This window comes from Lactuca sativa, chromosome 3, assembly GCF_002870075.4.
Source record: "Lactuca sativa cultivar Salinas chromosome 3, Lsat_Salinas_v11, whole genome shotgun sequence".
NCBI lineage: Eukaryota > Viridiplantae > Streptophyta > Magnoliopsida > Asterales > Asteraceae > Lactuca > Lactuca sativa.
This window is the reverse complement of record NC_056625.2, coordinates 271,655,326-271,681,177: the sequence shown is the minus strand read 5'-3', so window position 1 is coordinate 271,681,177 and position 25,852 is coordinate 271,655,326.

Below are 25,852 nucleotides of genomic sequence, written 5' to 3'. Positions count from 1 at the left end.
CCCCAAAGCATGTGTTGTCGCCCCGATGAAATATTCTTAGACTAGGTCCCTTATGTTAGTTGTTTTAGGGACATAAAGTGAGAATAACGGGAACGGGTAATTGGGTTATTGTTGGTTGGTGGAAATTAAATATAATTATTTATTGTGGGTTGAAAACCCTATACGCTCACCAGGCTCCCAAGTCTGACCCACTCAGTTTTATTTGTATTACAGGAAGTGGCGCAAGGGCATAAGACGGATGAACCATCAAGTTGTTTTGTTTACAAGTCTGTATATGTATATATTTGTTGAATGACTTGTAATGTTATCGTTTATGCTTATTGGTCTGTATCGGAACATGACACCCCGAGTTTTGATTATATAATGAAAATACATTTCTTTTAGGAAATGCTTTGGTAAACATTGTTTTATCACGTTTTGTTTTTGGGAACAAATTCCGCAACTCTTTCAAATCAAAAGGATTTACTCTGAAATTATTTTAAAAGCGTAAATGAAAATCCGTCTTTTCTGGCCGAGATTTTGAGGGATGTCACAGTTGGTATCAGAGCATTAGTTTAAGCGAACTAGGAATTTGTAGGATTTCTAGACTTAAACTTAGAATGCTAAGTGAAGTTTTGAGATGTGTGTCTGTTATGTTTTAGACACGAGCACTAATTTATTTTAGGAAAGTTGCCTAAAATGATTTTATGTGCTAAATGTTATATGTTGTCATATATGATATTATTTGTTCGGATCTATGGTATGTTGCCGACCGGATCTAGAAACTTTATGTGTGTAGGATTCTAAGCGTATGTCTACGATATTAGAACTAGCATGTAAACGTTTCGGAGTGATAAGGATGATTTGAATATCTATCTTGATTGAGGATCTAATTTCACCTTATTCGGTGTGTAGATCAAAAATGGTGAGAACAAGAAGTGGAGTTGGAAATGCTGATGAAAACAGGAATCAACCACCATTGATTGAGCAAATACCTGTCGTAGCAGCAGCACCTGAGCCAATAACCATGGTTGGTGTGCAAATGATGATTCAGACGATGTTGGATCGTCAGATTGTCACACCCCCAAACCAAGGATGGCGGAAACGACCGGTGGTGGAGGACTTCATGTGTAGTATCATAACAACAATGGCAATAGTGATGAAAGTAAACACAACCAACATATGTATAATTGAAAGAGGTACATCATTGTATGAACTACATGTTTCAAAATCAATTACAATATGTTGTCAAAATATGATAAGTTTGACACCTCAACGCCCCATCCTCAAAAGTACTTTGTTACCTGTTTAGCGATTTCCTGAGAATACAAGTAGTTTGAAAAAGTGTCAACACAATGGTTGGTGAGTTCATAAGTTTTTGTATATAATTATGAAAAAAGCTTGTCTCGTAATTGTATAGTTGTTCCAGAAAAATCCGATATTTTCCTTAAAATGAATACTGTAGTATCCAAAGACTGAAACGTATGAGTAATCTTCCTTATTTACAGAAATAACGTGAGTTTATTTAAATATAAACGCGTATGATATTAGTGAATTTCTCGTAAATTCTTAAGTTTGTTAATACTTTCTGTGAGTTATTATAACCATACTATGACCTAGGTGGCCTGAAAACGACGTTCTTCGGGCGTCGTAGAACTGAAATGACACTTGTCACCACAGACCTGCCGGTCTAGCTGTTGCAAGAAGCTCTGGTGTGGGTTTGTCAAGCCCAATATAGATCTATATACAACTATCACGCTCTCCCTCCAGGAGACTCTGGTTACAATACAGGACTTGTGATTTATACGAAGCGAATGTCTCACAAAGTTATTAACGAATTTACACTTAACATAATGAAAGTTTCCCTTATGTATAAATGTACTCTTCTGAAATGTATGCATTTGGAAATGTATCATAAACTATACCTATTATAGTTTATCAAAATAAGGGTAGTAAAAGCAAAGTACGTAAACTATACTTAACATAGTTTTAATAAAATGTTTGTGTGTAATGGGTATACTTCAATAATAACCCTTTGTTTAATCTATGCTTTATTTAGTAAAAAGTCCATTTGTTAACTGGTGTATATCTAGATACTAACACCAGAATGTCATATATTGCAATAACACAAAAACACATAATAATATACACCTTGCTCAACATGTTACAAAGTGAAATGAAATTGCTAGTGCTTTTCTGATAAAATGTCCAAATCAAGTTCTGTAACTTCTGAGAGTTTGGAAAATGAGTGTAGTTTGTTCATAATTTTTATTATAATTTTTAATGACCTCTTACTTGTGTGAAAAAGTCCATAATCGCAGACTGGTCCAGATTGATGTTTAAAATGATAGGCAGTTTCGTAAAAATCACCATAAATTGTAGAAAAATCGTATCGAGATGTGCAAGTAGTCATTTTAAAGCTAAGAAGTGGAAACACATGCACCTAAAACAGTTTTGAAAACTAAAATGTTTAAGTTGTTCAAAACAGTCCGTGAATGGAGTCTAACTTTTCTGATGAAAGCTGTTAGAAAAATTTAGTTATGTTCTTGGTGTTTTAACTTGTATTCCCCCCGTAAAAACTTAAGAAAACATAAAAATGTAGGAGTATGAACTCACCTTGAGTGATTTCAGTAGGTAAGTGTTGAAGAAGAGAAGTGTTCAACCCAAGAACACTTGAAGAATCACTTGAAGATTCGAAGATCTAACAAGAATGTGATGATGTTTGTGTAAGCAATTTATGATTTTAAGTAGGAGGATGTGTAATAATCATAAGAAAGATGATGATACTTACTAATTGTAGGACAAGAGTCTTGGAGTATGCCTTGAAATTCTCGAATTAGAGAGAAAAAGATGAGAGAGTTTGGAGTGTGATTCTTGATAAAAATGAGAGAATGATTAAAGTGTGAGGAGAGAGGATGGATGTTCCAGCCCTAAGAACGTGGGAATAGTTGAAAATAGTGAGAAAGGACCTATGAAGTGACTAGGGATGGGCTGGTGGTGAATAGTGACGTGGAGTGGGTATGGGAGTGGTTGCTTGTGTCATAGAAATAAGTAAAGTCAACACTCTATCTTTGTACTTCACCCACTCTCTTTTGGATAAGGTTTTATCCTTAAAAATGTGATTAATTAATAGTTAAGGGTCCTTATATGTTAAAATAAAGTTTTTGGTGAAAATCTCATGTTAAAACAATTAAAAACGGGCCTAAAACGCGAATTTAGTAGAAAACCAGGAAGAAAAGCATTCCCAGCGAGACCTCTCGGTCCTAGGCCGATGTTCGGTCCCTAGGCCGAGGTTCGGTCCTTGCTGGTGCCGAGTCGGAAGTGGGTTGCGAACCAGAGGCGAGATGCGAAGGGTCCTAGGCCGAGGGTTCGGTCCGAAGCTCAGAAGCGAAAGTGGTCAGAAGGGAAGGTTCGGTTCGGTTCTTCTTCATCAGGAGGGTTCGGTTCGGCAGCCTTCTTCATCAGGAGGGTTTGGTTCCTAAGAGGACTTTCGGTTCCTAAGAGGGGTTTCGGTTCCTTAAGTCCGTTTTTCGCTTAGACTTCCGTTTTTGGGCTGTTTTCGCCAAATTCGAGGGTCGAGATGCCCCGAGTGATTATAGAAAGTTGGGAGAGATTTCGAGAGAGATTTGAGAGAGATTTGGGAGAGATTTGACATACTTGGAGAGATTTCACATACAGAGAGGTATTTGGGAGAGATTTCACATACTTAGAGAGATTTGGGAGAGATTTGACATTCTTGGAGAGATTTCACATACAGAGAGATATTTGGGAGAGATTGCACATACTTAGAGAAATTTGGGAGAGATTTGACATACTTGGAGAGATTTCACATACAGAGAGATATTTGGGAGAGATTTCACATACTTAGAGAGATTTGGGAGAGATTTGACATACTTGGAGAGATTTCACATACAGAGAGATATTTGGGAGAGATTTCACATACTTAGAGAGATTTGGGAGAGATTTGACATACTTGGAGAGATTTCACATACAGAGAGATATTTGGGAGAGATTTCACTTTCTTAGAGAGATTTGGGAGAGATTTGACATTCTTGGAGAGATTTCACATACAGAGAGATATTTGGGAGAGATTTCACATACTTAGAGAGATTTGGGAGAGATTTGACATACTTGGAGAGATTTCACAAACAGAGAGATATTTGGGAGAGATTTCACATACTTAGAGAGATTTAGGAGAGATTTGACATACTTGGAGAGATTTCACATATAGAGAGATATTTGGGAGAGATTTCACATACTTAGAGAGATTTGGGAGAGATTCTCGATAAGAAGAGATAGAGTGAAAACGATTGAGTGCGGTTTCGTGTGTGACGAATGTGAGTCTCCGGCTTCGCAATGCAAGGTCCGTAAGCCCCGTTATGCCATGTTTTAGGATCTTACACACTCCCTATGAGTATGCAACATTGTTTTATGGTTCTTGTTCATTGTTTAGCACTAAGGTTAAAGAAATTTAAACACATGAACTTTCCAAGTGATGTTTTCTCATTAAGATAGTGAGTTATACAGAAATTACATAATGCAAACCCTAATATACAAGTTTTAATAGAGTTGACCGGTTTGACTCGTTGACTTTGTCCGGCTTTGACTTGACCCGAATTTGACTATTGTCACATCATCCCCCCGTTAGAGGGAATTTCGTCCCGAAATTTACGCTTTGGCCGGGACTTCAAGAGTTTAGGAAAAGATGCGGGTACTTTTGTTTCATTTGGTCTTCGCGCTCCCAGGTGAACTCAGATCCTCGTTTAGCGTTCCATCGAACTTTCACGATGGGAATACGACTTTGTTTCGTTCTTTTGACCTCCCGATCCATAATCTCAACTGGCTCCTCTACGAAGTGGAGATTTTCGTTAACTTCGATCTCGTCAAGAGGTATTACAAGTTTCTCGTCAGATAGACACTTCTTTAAGTTGGATACGTGAAATGTAGGGTGTATGTTATTAAGTTCTTGAGGTAATCGGAGTTTGTACGCCACAGGACCAATCCTGGCGAGGATTTCGAACGGTCCAATGTACCTCGGGTTTAGTTTCCCACGTTTACCGAAACGTATCATTCCTTTCCAAGGGGAAACTTTTAATAATACCCGATCTCCGACCTGGAATTCTAAGGGTTTGCGTCGCTTGTCCACGTAACTCTTTTGCCGATCTCGGGAGGCCTTCAGCCTTTCTCGGATTTGAACAATCTTTTCTGTGGTCTCCCTTATGATTTCAGGACCAGTGAGGGTGCTATTAGGGACTTGCCCCCTAGCTATATGAGTATCCCCCACTTCGGCCCAACATAGGGGTGATCTGCACTTGCGACCGTAGAGAGCTTCGAATGGAGCGACTTTAATGCTGGTGTGATAGCTGTTATTGTAGGATAATTCAATCAGCGGCAAATGGATATCCCATGCTTTACCAAAGTCTATCACACAGGCTCTCAACATGTCTTCTAATGTTTGTATAGTGCGCTCTCTTTTCCCATCGGTTTGTGGATGGTAGGCCGTACTCATGTCTAGCCTAGTTCCCAAGGATTTCTGCAGGGACTGCCAAAATCGCGAAGTGAACCTACTATCTCGGTCTGAGATAATAGATATTGGTACACCATGCAGTCGCACAATCTCCTTGATGTATATCCTGGTTAACTTCTCCATCTTGTCGGTTTCCTTTATTGGCAGGAAGTGCGCAGACTTGGTCAATCTGTCTACGATTACCCATATAGTGTCAAACCCGCCTGAAGTCTTACGCAACTTGGTTATGAAGTCCATGGTTATCCGTTCCCACTTCCATTCCGGTATATCAGGCTGTTGTAGTAGTCCTGAGGGTTTCTGGTATTCCACCTTGACCTTGGCGCAAGTCAGACACTTGCCCACATAAGTAGCAATCTCGGCTTTCATATTCGGCCACCAGTATAACTTTTTGAGGTCTAGATACATCTTGTCTGACCCTGGATGGATGGAGTATCGAGTCTTGTGTGCTTCATTCATGACCACGTCTCGGATCCCACCGAACTTCAGTGTCCAGATTCGGTTACTAAGATAACGAGTTTCGTCATCCTTGACTTCTAAGTTCTTATCCATTCCCCTTAATGCCTCACCTGCCACATTCTCTGGTTTCAAGGCTTCTAGTTGGGCTTCCCTGATTTGCGTGGTCAGGTGGGAATAGATGGTCATGGTTAAGGATCTTACTCGGCGGCCCGAGTATTCCTTCCTGCTTAGGGCATCAGCCACTACATTGGCCTTACCCGGGTGGTAGCGAATTTCGCACTCATAGTCGTTTAGCAGTTCAACCCATCTCCGTTGCCGCATGTTGAGCTCTTTTTGATTGAGGATATGCTGAAGACTTTTGTGATCGGTGAAGATGGTGCATTTTGTGCCGTAGAGGTAGTGTCTCCAGATCTTTAAGGCGAACACTACCGCTCCCAGTTCAAGGTCATGGGTAGTGTAATTAAATTCATGTGTTTTAAGTTTCCTTGACGCGTAGGCGATGACTTTCCCTCTCTGCATGAGCACGCATCCGAGGGCTTGATTTGAAGCATCGCAATATACCACGAAGTCATCAGTTCCTTCTGGAAAAGACAAAATTGGTGCACTGCATAGGGCTTGTTTTAATGTCTGGAAAGCGGCTTCTTGTTTATCTCCCCACTTAAATACCACACCTTTTTGAGTCAGGGTGGTGAGTGGTTTGGCGATCTTGGAGAAGTTTTGTATGAATCTTCGGTAGTAGCCGGCGAGCCCTAAAAATTGTCGAATTTCCGTCGGCGTTGTAGGTGCTGACCAGTTTTTGATAGCTTTGATTTTAGAGGGATCCACGTGTATCCCCTTCTCGCTAACCACATGGCCAAGAAAATTCACTTCTCTGATCCATAATTCGCACTTGGAGAATTTGGCGTAAAGCTTCTCAGCCCTCAGTGTTTCCAAGATCAGCCAGAGATGTTGACCGTGCTCTTCCTCGCTTCGGGAGTAGATTAAAATATCGTCGATGAATACAATCACGAATTTGTCTAAGTAGGGTCGACACACTGGATTCATCAGGTCCATAAATACTGCCGGTGCGTTCGTTAATCCGAAGGGCATTACCACAAACTCACAGTGCCCGTAGCGAGTTCTGAACGCAGTCTTGGGAATATCCTCTTCTTGAACTCGTAGTTGATGATAACCCGACCTCAGGTCGATTTTTGAAAAGTAGCTTGCTCCTTGGAGTTGGTCAAAGAGGTCATCGATTCGGGGTAGGGGATATCGGTTCTTGATAGTGAGTTTGTTTAGCTCCCGGTAGTCTATGCACATGCGAAAAGATCCGTCCTTCTTCTTTACAAACAGGACCGGTGCTCCCCAGGGTGAGAAGCTTGGCCTGATGAATCCTTTGCTCAACAGTTCATTTAGCTGGCTGGAAAGTTCTTGCATTTCTGCCGGTGCTAAGCGGTATGGAGCCTTGGCGACGGGGGTAGCTCCTGGGATTAAGTCGATCCGGAACTCGACTTGTCGTGCAAGGGGTACACCTGGAAGATCTTTGGGGAATACATCGGGTAAGTTGCACACCTCGGGAATGTCGTTGATATCCTTCACCTCTTGTTTCGTATCTACTACGTGGGCTAGAAATGTGTGGTATTCCTTTCGGAGATACTTTTGGGCCTTGACGCAAGAGATGACTTGCAAATTTGAACTGGGTTTGTCGCCATAGATGAAGAGGGTTTCGCCATTTGGCAGATTAAGGCGAATGGCCCTTTCGTAACATAGAATGTCGGCACGATGGGAACTTAACCAATCCATACCGATGATTATGTCAAAGCATTTTATTGTGACCGGCATCAGGTCTACTTTAAACGAATGGTTGTTTAGAGTGAGGGTACGCCCTGAGTATATATCATTAGTGTGCTCTTCTTTCCCATTAGCCATTTCTACTACGTATGTGTCTTTTAATGAATGAGGGGTTTGTTTTAGTAATTGTTTGCATTCAAGGCTCACAAAACTCCTCTCTACTCCACTATCAAATAGTACACATGCATATGTGTTATTGAGGAGAAACGTACCAGAAACCACCGAGGGATCCTTGACTGCTTCTCTGTGTCCCATCGTCAGGACTCTCCCTACACCACCAACATTAGGAGCTTGTGCCTTGGGGCAGTTTCTCCTGAAGTGTCCTGCTTCACCACATTCATAGCAGGTTTGGCTTGCCCCCGCATTGGCAACTTGGTTGATCGGTCGTGCTGGCGCTTTACAGAAACGAGCGGTATGCCCTTTCTTGTCGCAGTTTTTGCAGTGCATTTCCCGACAAGCACCCTTGTGGTGGTAGTTGCACTTGTTGCACTTGGGGAGATTTCCAGCATATTGCTTTGGTGGCGCTGGAGCGGTAGCAGTAGTGGCTGCACGGACAGCAACAGTCTGTTGCTTCTTTGTGGGGTCCTGCGCCGGTTGTTTCTTTTTACTGTTCCAGAACTTTCTCTTGTTGTTCCCTCCTTTTGTTTGGTCGGTGGTGGTGACCATGATGCCACGGCTGGCCCTATGATCGATAAGTCGTTGTGCCAATTCCTTGGCACTTTCAAAGGTAGTAGGTTTCGAGGCCAAAACACTATCATGAATCTGGGATGATAGCCCCCAAAGGTATCATTCTACCTTTTTCTCCTCCGGAGTGACCATTGCAGGACAGAGGAGTGCTAGGTCATTGAATCGGGCAGTATAAGCTTCGAGATCTGTCCCCGACATCTTGAGATTCCAGATTTCTTCTTCGAGTTTTTGTATTTCTCCCCTCGGGCAATACTCCTTTAACATCAACGCTTTTAAGTTTTCCCAGCCTATGGAGTTAGCCACTGCAGGAGTAAGTGACTTAACTCGGCCATTCCACCAAGTAAGAGCTTTTCTTGTGAAAGTGAATGCAGCATACTTGACTTTGCTCGCTTCGGGACAAGCACAGATTTCGAAGACTACTTCGGTCCTTTCGAACCATTGCATCAGCGCTATGACGCCCACACTTCCGTCAAAAAGATCGGGTTTGACATTCGTGAAGTCTTTGTAAGAACACTCCTTAGTACGCCCCGTGCTGTCCCCCTGATTCGAGTTAGTATTCCCGGATCCGGAACCGCCGGAACCATTTGTACCCATTTGCGACATTGCTGCCGCCACGGCTGCTGTTACTGCAGCCTGAAACATCACAGGATCAAACTCCGGAGGTGGTGGCGGAGGGGGTGGTGCTGAGTTTCCGGAAGGTCTTGGTCTTTTCCTTGGTGGCATGGTTCTGACACAAAAAAAAAGAAAATACTTGTCGGTAAGACTTCAATGGTGATAACGAGTCGAGTGTTACTTGTTTCATCTCAATTGTATTTTATCCGAGTTTACTAATTTAGAAGGTAATTCATCGAAAAGTTTACGCAATTAAACTTATGAATTAAATAGTGTTGACCCGAGCAGAGTCATATGTTTGGTTTGTGTCAGCATCTAAGGAAGTAAAATACATGCCACATTCATTGATAATTTGTTAGTACATATTGTTTTGAGAAATTTGGCCTCATAAGGGTCTACATTACATCATAATAAAAGATAAAGTTTTGGCTGTACAAAATCCCCTTTGACTAGTGTGATCACTTAGGCGTGAGGTCAACCTATTCGCAATAAAGAGTAGCACCAACGCATACTCGAAATCCTAGATTTATAACAAAATATAAGTAGCGCGAACACTACTGGTGGCGGGTAGCATCTGGTCCATGGTGGCCCTGGGATGAGGTCGAGGCTCCCTGAAGCTCCGCAATCCGGCGTTCGGCCGCGATCACTCTCTCCTCGAGAGCTGCGTGCCTCTCCTGGTACTCCCTTACCTCCGCTCGAGCAGCGGTAAGGTCCTCGATGAGTTGGTCCACTGGATAGAAGTCCCTCTCCAAATCCCGGGTGTGTGCATCAGTAGCCGCCGTAATAGCGCGGAGATTTCGAACCTGGTCTGCCATTTCCCTACTCTAGTTCCCCAAGTTCGTGATGTGCTGGGTCATAACGGGGAGAGCTCTGTCAGCCGGTCCCCCGTGACTGAGGTCATAGTAACCTCGTTGGTCGCCATAGGGTGACCTCTGGCGTTGTTGCAGGCTCCACCTCTCGATCATAGTTGCCCAACGGGGCTCAGGCCCGTTGTGCCCCCAGCGGTTTGCAGGTACCCAACGGGGCTCAGGCCCGATGTTGAAGACTTCCTCCTCTGGCTCTTCTTCACCTTCATCCTCATCCATGTCCACCTCGTCGTCTTCCTCTTCTTCTTCTTCTTCTTCGTCTACCTCCTCTTCTTCTTCTTCGGGATCCTCTTCAATCAGCTCTTCGGGCTCTTCCTCAATCCAACCGGCATTTCCCTGGTTGGGAAAGTATGGGTCTCCTGGTAGGTGAAATCCTGCCATGTCGTCTGCGCGAGAATAGAGGGGTAAGAAGCAGATAGCGGTAGATATTAATAATATTGCGATATAGCAACATAAAAATACTCCTATAATATTTTAAATGTTTAGATTTGGTTCTTATAGCATTCTTTGTAGGGTGAAGTTAGGTTATTAGATTTGTTGCCCTCCTATACGAAGCGAATGTCTCAAAACAAGGACTTGTGATTTATACGAAGCGAATGTCTCACAAAGTTATTAACGAATTTACAGGACTTGTGATTTATACGAAGCGAATGTCTAACAAAGTTATTAACGAATTTACACTTAACATAATGAAAGTTTCCCATTTGTATAAATGTACTCTTCTGAAATGTATGCATTTGGAAATGTATCATAAACTATACCTATTATAGTTTATCAAAACAAGGGTAGTAAAAGCAATGTACATAAACGATACTTAACATAGTTTTAATAAAATGTTTGTGTGTAATGGGTATACTTCAATAATAACCCTTTGTTTAATCTATGCTTTATTTAGTAAAAATCCATTTGTTAACTGGTGTATATCTAAATACTAACACCAGAATGCCATATATTGCAATAACACAAAAACACATAATAATATACACCTTGCTCAACATGTTACAAAGTGAAATGAAATTGCTAGTCCAGATTGATGTTTAAAATGATAGGCAGACTGGTCCAGATTGATGTTTAAAATGATAGGCAGTTTTGTAAAAATCACCATAAATTGTAGAAAAATCGTATGGAGATGTGCAAGTAGTCATTTTAAAGCTAAGAAGTGGAACTACATGCACCTAAAACAGTTTTGAAAACTAAAATGTTTAAGTTGTCCAAAACAGTCCGTGAATGGAGTCTAACTTTTCTGATGAAAGCTGTTAGAAAAATTTAGTTATGTTCTTGGTGTTTTAACTTGTATTCCCCCCCTAAAAACTTAAGAAAACATAAAAATGTAGGGGTATGAACTCACCTTGAGTGATTTCAGTAGGTAAGTGTTGAAGAAGAGAAGTGTTCAACCCAAGAACACTTGAAGAATCACTTGAAGATTCGAAGATCTAACAAGAATGTGATGATGTTTGTGTAAGCAATCTATGATTTTGAGTAGGAGGATGTGTAATAATCATAAGAAAGATGATGATACTTACTAATTGTAGGAGAAGAGTCTTGGAGTATGCCTTTAAATTCTCGAATTACAGAGAAAAAGATGAGAGAGTTTGGAGTGTGATTCTTGGTAAAAATGAGAGAATGATTAAAGTGTGAGGAGAGAGGATGGATGTTCCAGCCCTAAGAACGTGGGAATAGTTGAAAATAGTGAGAAAGGACCTATGAAGTGACTAGGGATGGGCTGGTGATGAATAGTGACATGGAGTGTGTATGGGAGTGGTTGCTTGTTTCATAGAAATAAGTAAAGTCAACACTCTACCTTTGTACTTCACCCACTCTCTTTTGGATAAGGTTTTATCCTTACAAATGTGATTAATTAATAGTTAAGGGTCCTTATATGTTAAAATAAAGTTTTGGGTGAAAATCTCATGTTAAAACAATTAAAAACGGGCCTAAAACGCGAATTTAGTTGAAAATCGGGAAGAAAAGCATTCCCAGCGAGACCTCTCGGTCCTAGGCCAAGGTTCGGTCCCTAGGCCGAGCTTCGGTCCTTGCTGGTGCCGAGTCGGAAGTGGGTTGCGAACCAGAGGCGAGATGCGAAGGGTCCTAGGCCGAGGGTTCGGTCCGAAGCTCAGAAGCGAGGGTCAGAAGCGAAAGTGGTCAGAAGGTTCGGTTCGGTTCGGTTCTTCTTCATCAGGAGGGTTCGGTTCGATTCTTCTTCATCAAGAGGGTTCGGTTCGGTTCTTCTTCATCAGGAGGGTTCGGTTCGGCAGCCTTCTTCATCAGGAGAGTTCGGTTCCTAAGAGGACTTTCGGTTCCTAAGAGGGGTTTCGGTTCCTAAGAGGGGTTTCGGTTCCCTAAGTCCGTTTTTCGCTTAGACTTCCGTTTTTGGGCTGTTTTCGCCAAATTCGAGGGTCGGGATGCCCCGAGTGATTATAGAAAGTTGGGAGAGATTTCGAGAGAGATTTGAGAGAGATTTCACATACTTAGAGAGATTTGGGAGAGATTTGGGAGAGATTTGACATACTTGGAGAGATTTCACATACAGAGATATATTTGGGAGAGATTTCACATACTTAGAGAGATTTGTGAGAGATTTGACATACTTGGAGAGATTTCACATACAGAGAGATATTTGGGAGAGATTTCACTTTCTTAGAGAGATTTAGGAGAGATTTCACATTCTTGGAGAGATTTCACATACAGAGAGATATTTGGGAGAGATTTCACATACTTAGAGAGATTTGGGAGAGATTTGACATACTTGGAGAGATTTCACATACAGAGAGATATTTGGGAGAGATTTCACATACTTAGAGAGATTTGGGAGAGATTTGACATACTTGGAGAGATTTCACATACAGGGAGATATTTGGGAGAGATTTCACATACTTAGAGAGATTTGGGAGAGATTTGACATACTTGGAGAGATTTCACATACAGAGAGATATTTGGGAGAGATTTCACATACTTAGAGAGATTTGGGAGAGATTTCACATACTTGGAGAGATTTCACATACAGAGAGATATTTGGGAGAGATTTCACATACTTAGAGAGATTTGGGAGAGATTCTCGGTAAGAAGAGATAGAGTGAAAACGATTGAGAGCGGTTTCGTGTGTGACGAATGTGAGTGTCCGGCTTCGCAATGCAAGGTCTGTAAGCCCCGTTATGCCATGTTTTAGGATCTTACACACTCCCTATGAGTATGCAACATTGTTTTATGGTTCTTGTTCATTGTTTAGCACTAAGGTTAAAGAAATTTAAACACAGGAACTTTCTAAGTGATGTTTTCTCATTAAGATAGTGAGTTATATAGAAATTACATAATGCAAACCCTAATATACAAGTTTTAATAGAGTTGACCGGTTTGACTCGTTGACTTTGTCCGGCTTTGACTTGATCGGAATTTGACTATTGTCACACAGATGGATGAAACTAGACGGTTGCTTCAACAGAATCGTGAAGAACTATCAATTCGTCTGGAAGAGCCTGAATTAAATGAAGGGCACTCGGAAGGTGGAAACTTTAGTGGGTCTATTGGTCAAGCCAACCCACCGATAGTTAGGCAAAACAACCATGATGGAAGGAATGATGGAATGGGATGCAAGTACAAGGGCTTTCTAACTTGAAAACCATCGACCTTCAATGGAAAGGAGGATCCGATTGGAGTTATGGATTGGATCTCCGAAATGGAGTTAGCTTTCATGACTTGTGGCTGCAGAGGCAAGTTGCAGACTATCTATGCAGTGCGTCAATTCCGAGGTGGAGCCGTTTGTTGGTGGAACACTCTAGGGAAGACTTTAAGCCCTAATGATCCACTACAATTGACATGGGCAGAATTCTTGGTGCAGTTCAAACGCAAGTTCTGTTCAGCCTAAAATTTGTTTGAGTTGGAGAATAAGTTTTTGGCGTTGACGAAAGGCAGCATGTCAGTTGATGAATACGCTAATAACTTCACCGATAAGATGGAGTTTGCTTTGCGCATTTGTGACACCCAATTTTTTTTTTTTTTTTTGCAACATTTTTAAACTTTTAAAACCCATCTTAAATTAAATTAAAACAACTGAAATAGTCATAACATAATCCATCAACTTAATAACCATATAAAATAAGTGCGGAAGTAATAATAATAATAAGGTCCCAACAAAATAACTAGTAGCGATGTCCCGATGCTCCATGTCAAGCCTTAGCCTCTTTAATCTTAGCACCTGAAAAGTTATAAGGGAAAAATATAAGCACGAAGCTTAGTGAATTCAAACACAGACATTGTACTAACATTCATATTTACTAGCCCTAATCCATTTTCCAATTATAATGATAAAGACAAAGAACGAATCAATGTCTATATTACGAGAAGGACTTGTAGGTTTGAACCGCACCGGGAAGATCCCGTATCATTTGGCCCTAATCACCGCACCTCACGAAGAGTATTACGTTGGTGATCTTACCTACCCACCGCACCGGTAAATCCGTATCCTTTGGTGGTGTCCCCATATCCATAATTAGTTACATACAGTGCACATGTACGAATTAAAACAACACTTATATAGTATAAATTCAAATAATCACACACGAGCTAACTAGCAAACACAATCATCAATACAAAGGTGTGAGAGAACTCACCTTGAGTGAGTATTAAGGATGGCTAACAATCAAATAATGCTACCAAGCTTGAGCAAACTTCAAAACCTCACCTAAGAAGGACTAAAGGTTAGAAAGGAGAAGTAACGAAGCTATGAGTTGAGAAAAGAGTAATCACAGCAAGGTCTCTAAAACAGACCTGCTGTTCAAAACGGATTTACTCCAAAATCTAAAACAGAAACATAGCTTTAACTAAATTTTATAGGAAACTATGATTGCTCAGGATTCCATAACTATAAAGAACTCATTCTAACTCCAAAAGATGAATTAAATATGAATTTTACAAAATGGTGTATCACTTCTGTCTCCAACAATACAGTCAAGTGATGTTGGCCAATTCTACCCAACTTGTGAGTAGAATTCGTCCAAAAGAAAATTAAGAGAAGTAAAGGACATACAAGTGAAAGTCTCAGAGTTGGAATTGAATGAAAATCATCTCTCAAACTCCAGATATAAAATTCACATTGTGGACAATCACAGCACTAGCAAAAGCTGGTGCTGCCCACTGACCTGGAGTGTGGATCCATTCTAACCAATTTATAATTGGAAATAACACCCCATATTCTCCAGATCTTAAATTCATAATATAAGGAACATATAGAAACTTGGAATCACTTTGGATCCTTTTCCAAGCCTTAGAAATGATGAAAACAAAATGACATATCAGAACAGACCCGGATCAGACCTAACAGCAAAGATGCCATTCTTTCACATAGATAAAGCCCTTATCAGTGAGGTTGGCCTTCTTAAGAAAGTTAGCCAACTCAATTTGTGAACTTTTGGAACTGGTGTGGGGTCCGTTTGAGTTCTAGAGCTCCAGATATGATTTTCACAAAATGACTACAGATCTGATGGAAAACAGAATCGTAGCCACCCGTGATTCCTTTTTGGCTTATCCATCCTTCTCCTTTTGAAACACATTTTATGATGTGTTCATCATCCCAATTCAGTCCCCATGATAATGGTGGTACTAAAAAGGGTTAGGGATCATTAGGATTTCATTTAGCCTCAAGGATGTAATAATAATCAACATGAAAATAAACATAAGCACATAAAATCATCATTCTCCCTTTTAGGGTTTCCATGATCTTTTGCCACATGTAATCCCCTAGATCCATCATCCACCATATATGGGGGTGAAGATAGGATCTTGAGATGATGTATAACATACAATTACAAATAAAATAAGAAGGAGAAGAGGTGAAGATGAAATCATAAAACTAGAACAAGGTTATGAATCAAGTTGTAAGAAAGGATAAGGAGGTTCATACCAATACGAATCAAGGCTGGAAATGAACAAGAATTAAGCTCCAAACAGCCCCTTGGCTGCTCTTGATCCCAAAGAGAGAGAGAGAGGGACGATTTTTGAGAGAGAGGGTTTAGAGTGTTTTCCTTGTGTGTGTTCCAAATGATTCAATTTACACATTAAGTACTATTAACTAGATGGACATTGCAAATAGGCCCATAGCCCATGGACTTCAAAAAGGAGTTTACAAGATGATCAAAAGAGTCCAATAACATAAGAAATCAGACATTGGTTAAATAAATTAACCCAAGGTTACAAGGATAATTAAATTAAAATAACCAAACGTACCGAGAAAACCCGGGGCGTTACAACTCTCCCCCACTAAGAACGGACTTCGTCCTCGAAGTCAACACCTAGAAACAGATCCGGATAATGAACCCGCATCTCGCATTCCGGTTCCCAAGTCCATTCCGAACCCTTCCTATGTTGCCACTGCACTTTAACCAGGTTTATAGTCTTGTTGCGAAGAGCTTTCGTCTTTCGTTCTAAAATAGCGATTGGTTTCTCAACATAATTGAGACGCTCGTCAGTTTGTATGTCCTCCAGTGGTATCACAACGGTCTCATCAACAACGCATTTTCGTAACTGAGACACGTGGAACGTATTATGAATTAGACTAAGCTTGTCAGGAAGCTCTAAACGGTAAGCCACCTTCCCCACACGAGCTATGACCTTGTAGGGTCCAATGAATCGGGGTCCGAGCTTTCCCCGCTTCCGAAATCGAATCACACCTTTCTAGGGGGAAACTTTAAGCAACACATAATCTCCCACCTGGAACTCAAGATTGGAGCGTCTTTTGTCGGCATAACTTTTCTGACGACTGCTCGCTGTGACCAAATGATCCCGAATCACTTGGATTTTCTCCGTAGTCTGTAGCACGATATCGGTACTCCCAAGTACCCTCTGCCCAACCTCGCCCCAACAAACGGGCGTCCTGCACTTCCTCCCGTACAAGGCTTCATACGGAGGCATTTTAATGCTCGAGTGATAGCTGTTGTTATAAGAAAACTCAGCTAGATGTAGATGATCATCCCAACTACCCCCAAAATCAATCGCACACGCCCTAAGCATGTCCTCCAAGGTCTGAATCGTCCGCTCACTCTGCCCGTCTGTCTGCGGATGGAAGGCGGTACTAAAATGTAATCGTGTGCCCAATTCCTCTTGAACCTTCCTCCAGAACCGAGAGGTAAATCGGGTGTCTCGATCGAAGATGATAGAAACGGGCACCCCATGTAATGAGACAATCTCCCGAACAAAGATCTCGGCTAATTTCTCCGCCGATGAGCTCTCCTTTATAGCCAGAAAGTGAGCACTCTTAGTCAAACGATCAACAATCACCCATATCGTATCTGATCCTCGGGCAGTTCTAGGAAGTTTTGTAATGAAGTCCATGGTTAGATGCTCCCATTTCCATTCAGGAATCTCCAATGGTTGCAACTTCCCATGCGGTTTCTGGTGTTCCGCCTTGACCTTTCGACAGGTCATACATTCTTCCACAAATCGAGCCACATCATTCTTCATTCCATGCCACCAGTAAGCCTCATGAAGGTCCCGATACATTTTAGTAGCACCAGGATGGATAGAAAATTTTGACTTATGAGACTCATCCATTAGGGTTTTCCGATTTCCCCCGGTATATGGAACCCAAATCCTACCGTAGCGAGTCAGCAAACCATGCCTGTCTCGTTCCATCTTAGGCAACTCTTTCCTAATCTTCTCACGCCTGATGTTTTCCTCCAGTATTGCCATCTTTTGGGCGTCCCAGATTAGATCTAACAAAGACGACACCATCGTGATCCGGAGACACTTAGCTCGAATTGGTTCGGCAGATTGTTTACGACTAAGAGCATCAGCTACCACATTAGCTTTACCGGGGTGGTAGTGAATTTCACAATCATAATCTTTTACCACATCTAACCATCGGATCTGCCTCATATTCAAATCCCGCTGCTCGAACAAATATTTTAGACTCTTATGGTCAGTGTATATGATAAACTTCACTCCATAGAGATAGTGTCTCCAAATCTTAAGAGCGAAAACAACAGCCCCAAGCTCCAAATCATGAGTGGGGTAGTTTCGTTCATGGGGTTTCAGCTGTCGGGAGGCATAAGCTATCACCCTATCTCGTTGCATTAACACGGCACCAAGACCTTGAAGCGATGCATCACAGTAAACCACCATATCCTCAACCCCATCAGGTAAGGCCAAAATCGGAGCTTCACACAATCGTTTCCTTAACTCATCAAACGCCAGTTGCTGCTCCGGGCCCCAAACGAATTTCATTGATTTCTTGGTCAATCGGGTGAGTGGTAAGGCGATTTTAGAGAAATTTTCAATGAACCTCCGGTAATAACCGGCTAAACCCAAGAAACTGCGAATTTCAGAAGGTGTTTTCGGAATCTTCCATTGCTTAACCGCATCAACCTTGGCTTGATCGACCTTGATACCTTGTTTGTTTACCACATGCCCCAAGAACTGAACTTCTTCCAACCAAAATTCACATTTTGAAAATTTAGCATAAAGCCTTTCTCTTGCCAGAGTTTCCAGAATCTCCCGAAGGTGTTGTTGATGCTCCTCTTTGCTCTTAGAATAGACTAAGATATCATCTATGAACACTATGACCGAACGGTCAAGCATCAGGCTACACACCCGGTTCATGAGATCCATGAACGCTGCGGGTGCATTGGTGAGCCCAAAAGGCATCACTACGAATTCAAAGTGCCCATATCGAGTACGGAATGCTGTTTTCTCAATGTCTTCTTCACGAATACGCATCTGATGGTAACCGGAACGTAAATCAATCTTGGAAAACCAAGATGCTCCCTGAAGCTGATCGAAAAGATCGTCAATACGTGGCAACGGGTACCTATTCTTTATCGTGCGCTTGTTTAGCTCCCTATAATCAATACACATTCGCTGGGATCCATCTTTCTTCTTCACAAAGAGAATAGGAGCACCCCAAGGCGAGCAGCTTGGCCGTATAAACCCTTTATCACTTAGATCTTGAAGTTGATCTTGGAGCTCTTTCATTTCAGGTGGTGCCAAGCGGTAAGGAGATTTCGCTACCGGAGTCACACCTGGCACCAAATCAACGCGAAACTCCACTTGCCGAACAGGTGGCAAGCCAGGGAGTTCTTCCGGAAAGACATCGCTGAAGTCGGAAACGATAGGAACGTCGTCTAGTGCTATAGCAGAAGAGCAAGAAGCCATAGCCAGGCGGGGAATGTCCCCCTGAATAATAAGTTCTCCACCTCTAGGGTTTCGAACACGAACTTGCTTCTTACGACAGTGGATTTCCGCATCAAACGCATCAAGCCAATCCATGCCTACGATAACGCAGAGCTCTCGCATCGCAATAGGGATAAGATCAATGGGGAATTCAACTCTAGAAAACTCGAGAGTGTAACCTCGATAAACATCGGTGACATAAATAGTGCGGTTGTCGACAACATCGACAACCATTGGGTGAGCCAATTTTCCGATACTACGCCCCAAACGATTAATAAACGTGTGAGATACAAAAGAATGGGTAGCACCGCTATCAAACATAACAACATTGGGCTTGGAATCTAGCAAATAAGTGTCTGCCATTGTCGTTGTAATCAGCGGCTCCTCCACAGTCATCTGGTGAGCACGACCTCGTGTCACCATAGTGGTTCCCTTAGAGGATGATGCAATTGCAGGATTTGTACCCCTGTCTCCTTTACCAGTCTTCAACTTCGGGCATTCAAGCTTCTTGTGTCCCGTCTCGTTGCAGTGATAGCAGACGGGAACTGCAGAAGTAATATGAGGTAGCACTCGTAGGGGGATCCCTACAATTCTTCCAATGATGCCCTGGCTTTTTGCAGTTGTAGCATATCAACATATTTTTCTCGCCCTGAAGAGGTCCTATACTCATACCTTGACTTACTACCCTGCTTTTGCGTTTTCTGGGCATCTCTGGATGTCTTGGAAGAGGTGTCATTGACCTTCCTCTTGGACTGGGTCTGCAACTCGACTTCCCTCCTCCTCGCTACATTCATGATCGCAGATAAAGTCGAGAACTCCTGCATGCTAACAAATTCCTGAATCTCGATACGTAGGATGGCCGTGCACTGGCTGACTAACCAGGCCGCGTTCCCAGCAAACGAGGGGCAAAAAGATAGCATCTCCAAGAACTTGGCGTTCAGGTCACTAACGGATTCAGTAGTCTGCTGTAAGGCCATGAACTCTTGCTGCATCCGCTGCTGCTCCACCTTAGGCACATATTGTGCCTCGAACCTCTCCACAAATTGGGCCCAAGACATGGCCCTCACTTAGTCTTCGTTCAATAGAGCGGTGATGGTGTTCCACTATGTCTTTCCCCTTTTTCACAGCTGATTCATGGCGATCACTGCTTTGTACGAGTCCGGACACCCAACACTTATGAAGGCGCCCTCAACATCTGACACCCAGGGCTTAGTAGCAACTGGGTCGGATTCACCATTCCAAAGAGGAGAGCTACACTTGTTGAACTTCTCGAAGTAGTATGCCGAATCCTGAACAGGCAGAGACAGTAACGCTTCCCTGGGAATAGCCGCGAGGCGCTCATCCAGAAGAGCACCGAATTGGTTGATTATGTCGTTGGTCACACCTGGGATTAATTCGTTGAAACCGTTATTGAATTCCTCAACGACAATATCCCTAACTTGCTCCATTTGGAGCTGATTAAGTCGAGCAGGCGGAGCCATTGGTATCCACAGAAGAAGGAAAATCTTAGAAACAATTCAGCCTAGATATTTCTAGGAAGACAAAACACTCAGCTTGCCGAAAATTTTTCAACCTTGCCCCGACTCGAAACCGGCACCGATGTTTCAAATAGTAGGGGCCCTTCTACTACCTTCCACATAAGTTCCAATTTCGCATTCGCGTCTAGTTTCAAAATTTCCAGTTCGCTCTAGCCGTTAATTTTACAACTCTCTCACATGCTAACACTAACTAAGTGTGTAATCTAATATTTTAAGGCTAGTAGAATCCAATTCATAGTCAACAATTTAATATAAACATTTAACATAAGAAATAAGGCTTATTTGGCTGGCTGACTGGTACACCGCGACATCTTTCACTACTAGTCTTCAGAAAATTTGAAAAATCTTTTAAAAAGAGAATAAACTATTATAGAGCCTCAAATTTGAGTCTAGAACATCCACAAGAATGCCTAGTTCCCTCAAACTGTGGCTTTGATACCAACTTGTGACACCCATTTTTTTTTTTTTTTTTTTTTTTTTGCAACAATTTTAAACTTTTAAAACCCATCTTAAATTAAATTAAAACAACTGAAATAGTCATAACATAATCCATCAGCTTAATAACCATATAAAATAAGTGCGGAAGTAATAATAATAATAAGGTCCCAACAAAATAACTAGTAGCGATGTCCCGATGCTCCATGTCAAGCCTTAGCCTCTTTAATCTTATCACCTGAAAAGTTATAAGGGAAAAATATAAGCACGAAGCTTAGTGAATTCAAACACAGACATTGTACTAACATTCATATTTACTAGCCCTAATCCATTTTCCAATTATAATGATAAAGACAAAGAACGAATCAATGTCTATATTACGAGAAGGACTTGTAGGTTTGAACCGCACCGGGAAGATCCCGTATCATTTGGCCCTAATCACCGCACCTCACGAAGAGTATTACGTTGGTGATCTTACCTACCCACCGCACCGGTAAATCCGTATCCTTTGGTGGTGTCCCCATATCCATAATTAGTTACATACAGTGCACATGTACGAATTAAAACAACACTTATATAGTATAAATTCAAATAATCACACACGAGCTAACTAGCAAACACAATCATCAATACAAAGGTGTGAGAGAACTCACCTTGAGTGAGTATTAAGGATGGCTAACAATCAAATAATGGTACCAAGCTTGAGCAAACTTCAAAACCTCACCTAAGAAGGACTAAAGGTTAGAAAGGAGAAGTAACGAAGCTATGAGTTGAGAAAAGAGTAATCACAGCAAGGTCTCTAAAACAGACCTGCTGTTCAAAACGGATTTACTCCAAAATCTAAAACAGAAACATAGCTTTAACTAAATTTTATAGGAAACTATGATTGCTCAGGATTCCATAACTATAAAGAACTCATTCTAACTCCAAAAGATGAATTAAATATGAATTTTACAAAATGGTGTATCACTTCTGTCTCCAACAATACAGTCAAGTGATGTTGGCCAATTCTACCCAACTTGTGAGTAGAATTCGTCCAAAAGAAAATTAAGAGAAGTAAAGGACATACAAGTGAAAGTCTCAGAGTTGGAATTGAATGAAAAGAATCTCTCAAACTCCAGATATAAAATTCACATTGTGGACAATCACAGCACTAGCAAAAGCTGGTGCTGCCCACTGACCTGGAGTGTGGATCCATTCTAACCAATTTATAATTGGAAATAACACCCCATATTCTCCAGATCTTAAATTCATAATATAAGGAACATATAGAAACTTGGAATCACTTTGGATCCTTTTCCAAGCCTTAGAAATGATGAAAACAAAATGACATATCAGAACAGACCCGGATCAGACCTAACAGCAAAGATGCCATTCTTTCACATAGATAAAGCCCTTATCAGTGAGGTTGGCCTTCTTAAGAAAGTTAGCCAACTCAATTTGTGAACTTTTGGAACTGGTGTGGGGTCCGTTTGAGTTCTAGAGCTCCAGATATGGTTTTCACAAAATGACTACAGATCTGATGGAAAACAGAATCGTAGCCACCCGTGATTCCTTTTTGGCTTATCCATCCTTCTCCTTTTGAAACACATTTTAAGATGTGTTCATCATCCCAATTCAGTCCCCATGATAATGGTGGTACTAAAAAGGGTTAGGGATCATTAGGATTTCATTTAGCCTCAAGGATGTAATAATAATCAACATGAAAATAAACATAAGCACATAAAATCATCATTCTCCCTTTTAGGGTTTCCATGATCTTTTGCCACATGTAATCCCCTAGATCCATCATCCACCATATATGGGGGTGAAGATAGGATCTTGAGATGATGTATAACATACAATTACAAATAAAATAAGAAGGAGAAGAGGTGAAGATGAAATCATAAAACTAGAACAAGGTTATGAATCAAGTTGTAAGAAAGGATAAGGAGGTTCATACCAATACGAATCAAGGCTGGAAATGAACAAGAATTAAGCTCCAAACAGCCCCTTGGCTGCTCTTGATCCTAAAGAGAGAGAGAGAGGGACGATTTTTGAGAGAGAGGGAGGGTTTAGAGTGTTTTCCTTGTGTGTGTTCCAAATGATTCAATTTACACATTAAGTACTATTAACTAGATGGACATTGCAAATAGGCCCATAGCCCATGGACTTCAAAAAGGAGTTTACAAGATGATCAAAAGAGTCCAATAACATAAGAAATCAGACATTGGTTAAATAAATTAACCCAAGGTTACAAGGATAATTAAATTAAAATAACCAAACGTACCGAGAAAACCCGGGGCGTTACAGCATTGTTCCAGATGAGCTAACTAAGGTGGACCGGTATGCGAAGGGACTCCCATGGGAGTACGAGGTGCCAGTACGTCAGGCACAAAGTCTAGAGGCAGCTATCTGGGCTGCCAAGTCTGTTGAGAACATGATTAAGGGGAGAACCACCGACAAGGTTGAGGTTGGTGAGAAGAGAAAGTTTGAGGGAACATCTGGTTCCGGTAAGAAAAGCAAATTTTCGAAATCTGATTCGAAAAACATTGGTGGAGGAAAAGGAGGCGAAGCGAAATGGTGTGATAAGTGTAAGAAAAAGCACATTGGGAAATGTAGTGAGGATGTAACCTGCTACAAGTGCGGAAAAATTGGGCATTTTGCCAATGAGTGTCCGAACAACAAAAGGATGTGTATTGGTTGCAATGAAGAGGGGCACATTTTGAAAGACTGTCCGAAGAAGAAGGAGGCAGCTAGACCCAACATTCGACCAAAGCAGAAGGCGAGAGCCTTCCAGATGACACTCGAAGGTGCGAAAGATGAAGCTGATGTCGCTTCAGGTACCTTTCTCGTAAACGAATTACCTGCTCAAATTTTTTTTGATTCTGGAGGCAACTACTCCTTTATTTCGCATGAGTTTGGTAGAAAGCTAGCTTTGCCTATTGATAGACTAGATGATGCTTTATTAGTTGAAGTAGCTAGTGGCAAGGTTGTACCTGTTAGCCATCGTATGAAAAACATCTTAATTGATCTGAATGGGAATAAGTTCCACGAGGAATTATTGCCTATCGAACTTAATGGTTTCGACATCGTGTTGGGAATGGATTGGCTTAGCACCAATGATGCTGAAATATTATGCAAGAAGAAGATAGTTAAAGTAAACCCGCCTGGGAAAGATTTGTTTATGGTGTATGGGGACAAACGGCGAGTAAATTCTGGAATCATTTCTCTAATGAAAGCCAGAAAGTGTTTGACCAGGGGATGCACATCATATTTAGCATTCGTGATCGATGCTAAGAAGGAAAAGAAGGTGATGCAGAGTATTCCAGTGGTGTGTGATTATCCGAAAGTATTTCCCGAAGATCTTCCTGGATTACCACCTGATAGACAAGTGGAGTTCAGAATTGACTTGTTACCAGGAACCACGCCAATAGCAAAAGCACCTTATCGATTAGCACCGACGGAGATGAAGGAGCTGATGATGCAACTTCAGGAGTTATTGGAAAAAGGTTTCATTAGACCTAGTTCATCACCATGGGGAGCTCCGGTGTTATTCGTGAAGAAGAAAGATGGAAGTATGAGAATGTGCATTCATTACAAAGAGCTGAACAAGGCAACAATAAAGAATAGATATCCGTTGCCAAGGATTGATGACCTATTTGATCAATTGCAAGGTTCGAGCTATATCTCGAAGATCGATCTAAGGTCAGGATATCATCAGCTAAAAGTAAGAGAGAAAGATATCGAGAAGACTATATTCAGAACTAGATATGGACACTACAAGTTCTTGGTTATGTCGTTTGGACTAACCAATGCTCCGACAACATTCATGGATTTGATGAATAGGGCTTGTAATCCGTTCGTTGATAAATCCGTGATAGTGTTCATTGACGACATTCCGATTTACTCGAAAAGCCAGGAGGAGCATGGCAGACACTTGCAAGAAGTGTTAGAAGTTTGGAAGCAGGAGAAGTTGTATGCAAAGTTCTCCAAATGTGATTTTTGGATTCGTGAAGTCCAATTCTTAGGTCACGTGGTTAACCAAGAAGGGATAATGGTTGATCCAGCGAAGATCGAAGCTGTGATGAAGTGGGAACCACCAAAAAGTCCCACGGAGATTCGAAGCTTTTTAGGATTAGCCGGATATTACCGAAGGTTTATCCAAGGCCTTTCTTCGATCGCTACTCCATTGACAGCTTTGACCCACAAAGGAGCTACTTATGCTTGGAGTGATAAGCATAAAGAAGCATTCGAGAAGTTAAAGAAGAAGCTATGCGAGGCACCGATACTTTCTTTACCCGATGGAGTTGAAGACTTCGCTGTTTATAGCGATGCGTATGGGGTTGGATTGGGTTGTGTTTTGACCCAAAGAGAAAAGGTGATAGCATATGCGTCTCGACAGCTGAAGGAGCATGAAAAGAATTACCCGACTCATGATTTGGAGTTGGCAGCGGTAGTTTTCGCTCTGAAAATATGGAGGCATTACCTCTATGGCACGAAGTGTAAACTTTTCATTAATCATAAGAGTCTCCAATATCTCTTTAATCAGAAAGAATTAAATATGAGGCAACGATGCTGGTTAGAGTTACTCAAGGACTACGACTGTGAGATACTTTACCACCCCGGTAAGGCTAATGTTGTTGCTGATGCTCTCAGTCGGAAAGTCAATCTTGAAAGGAAAAGGCCAAGAGCGTTGAGAATTGAAGTTGTCTCGACCATTGTGGAAAGTATAAAGAAAGCTCAAGAGGAAGCTTCTGAGATGAATGACCGAAGGGAGGAAC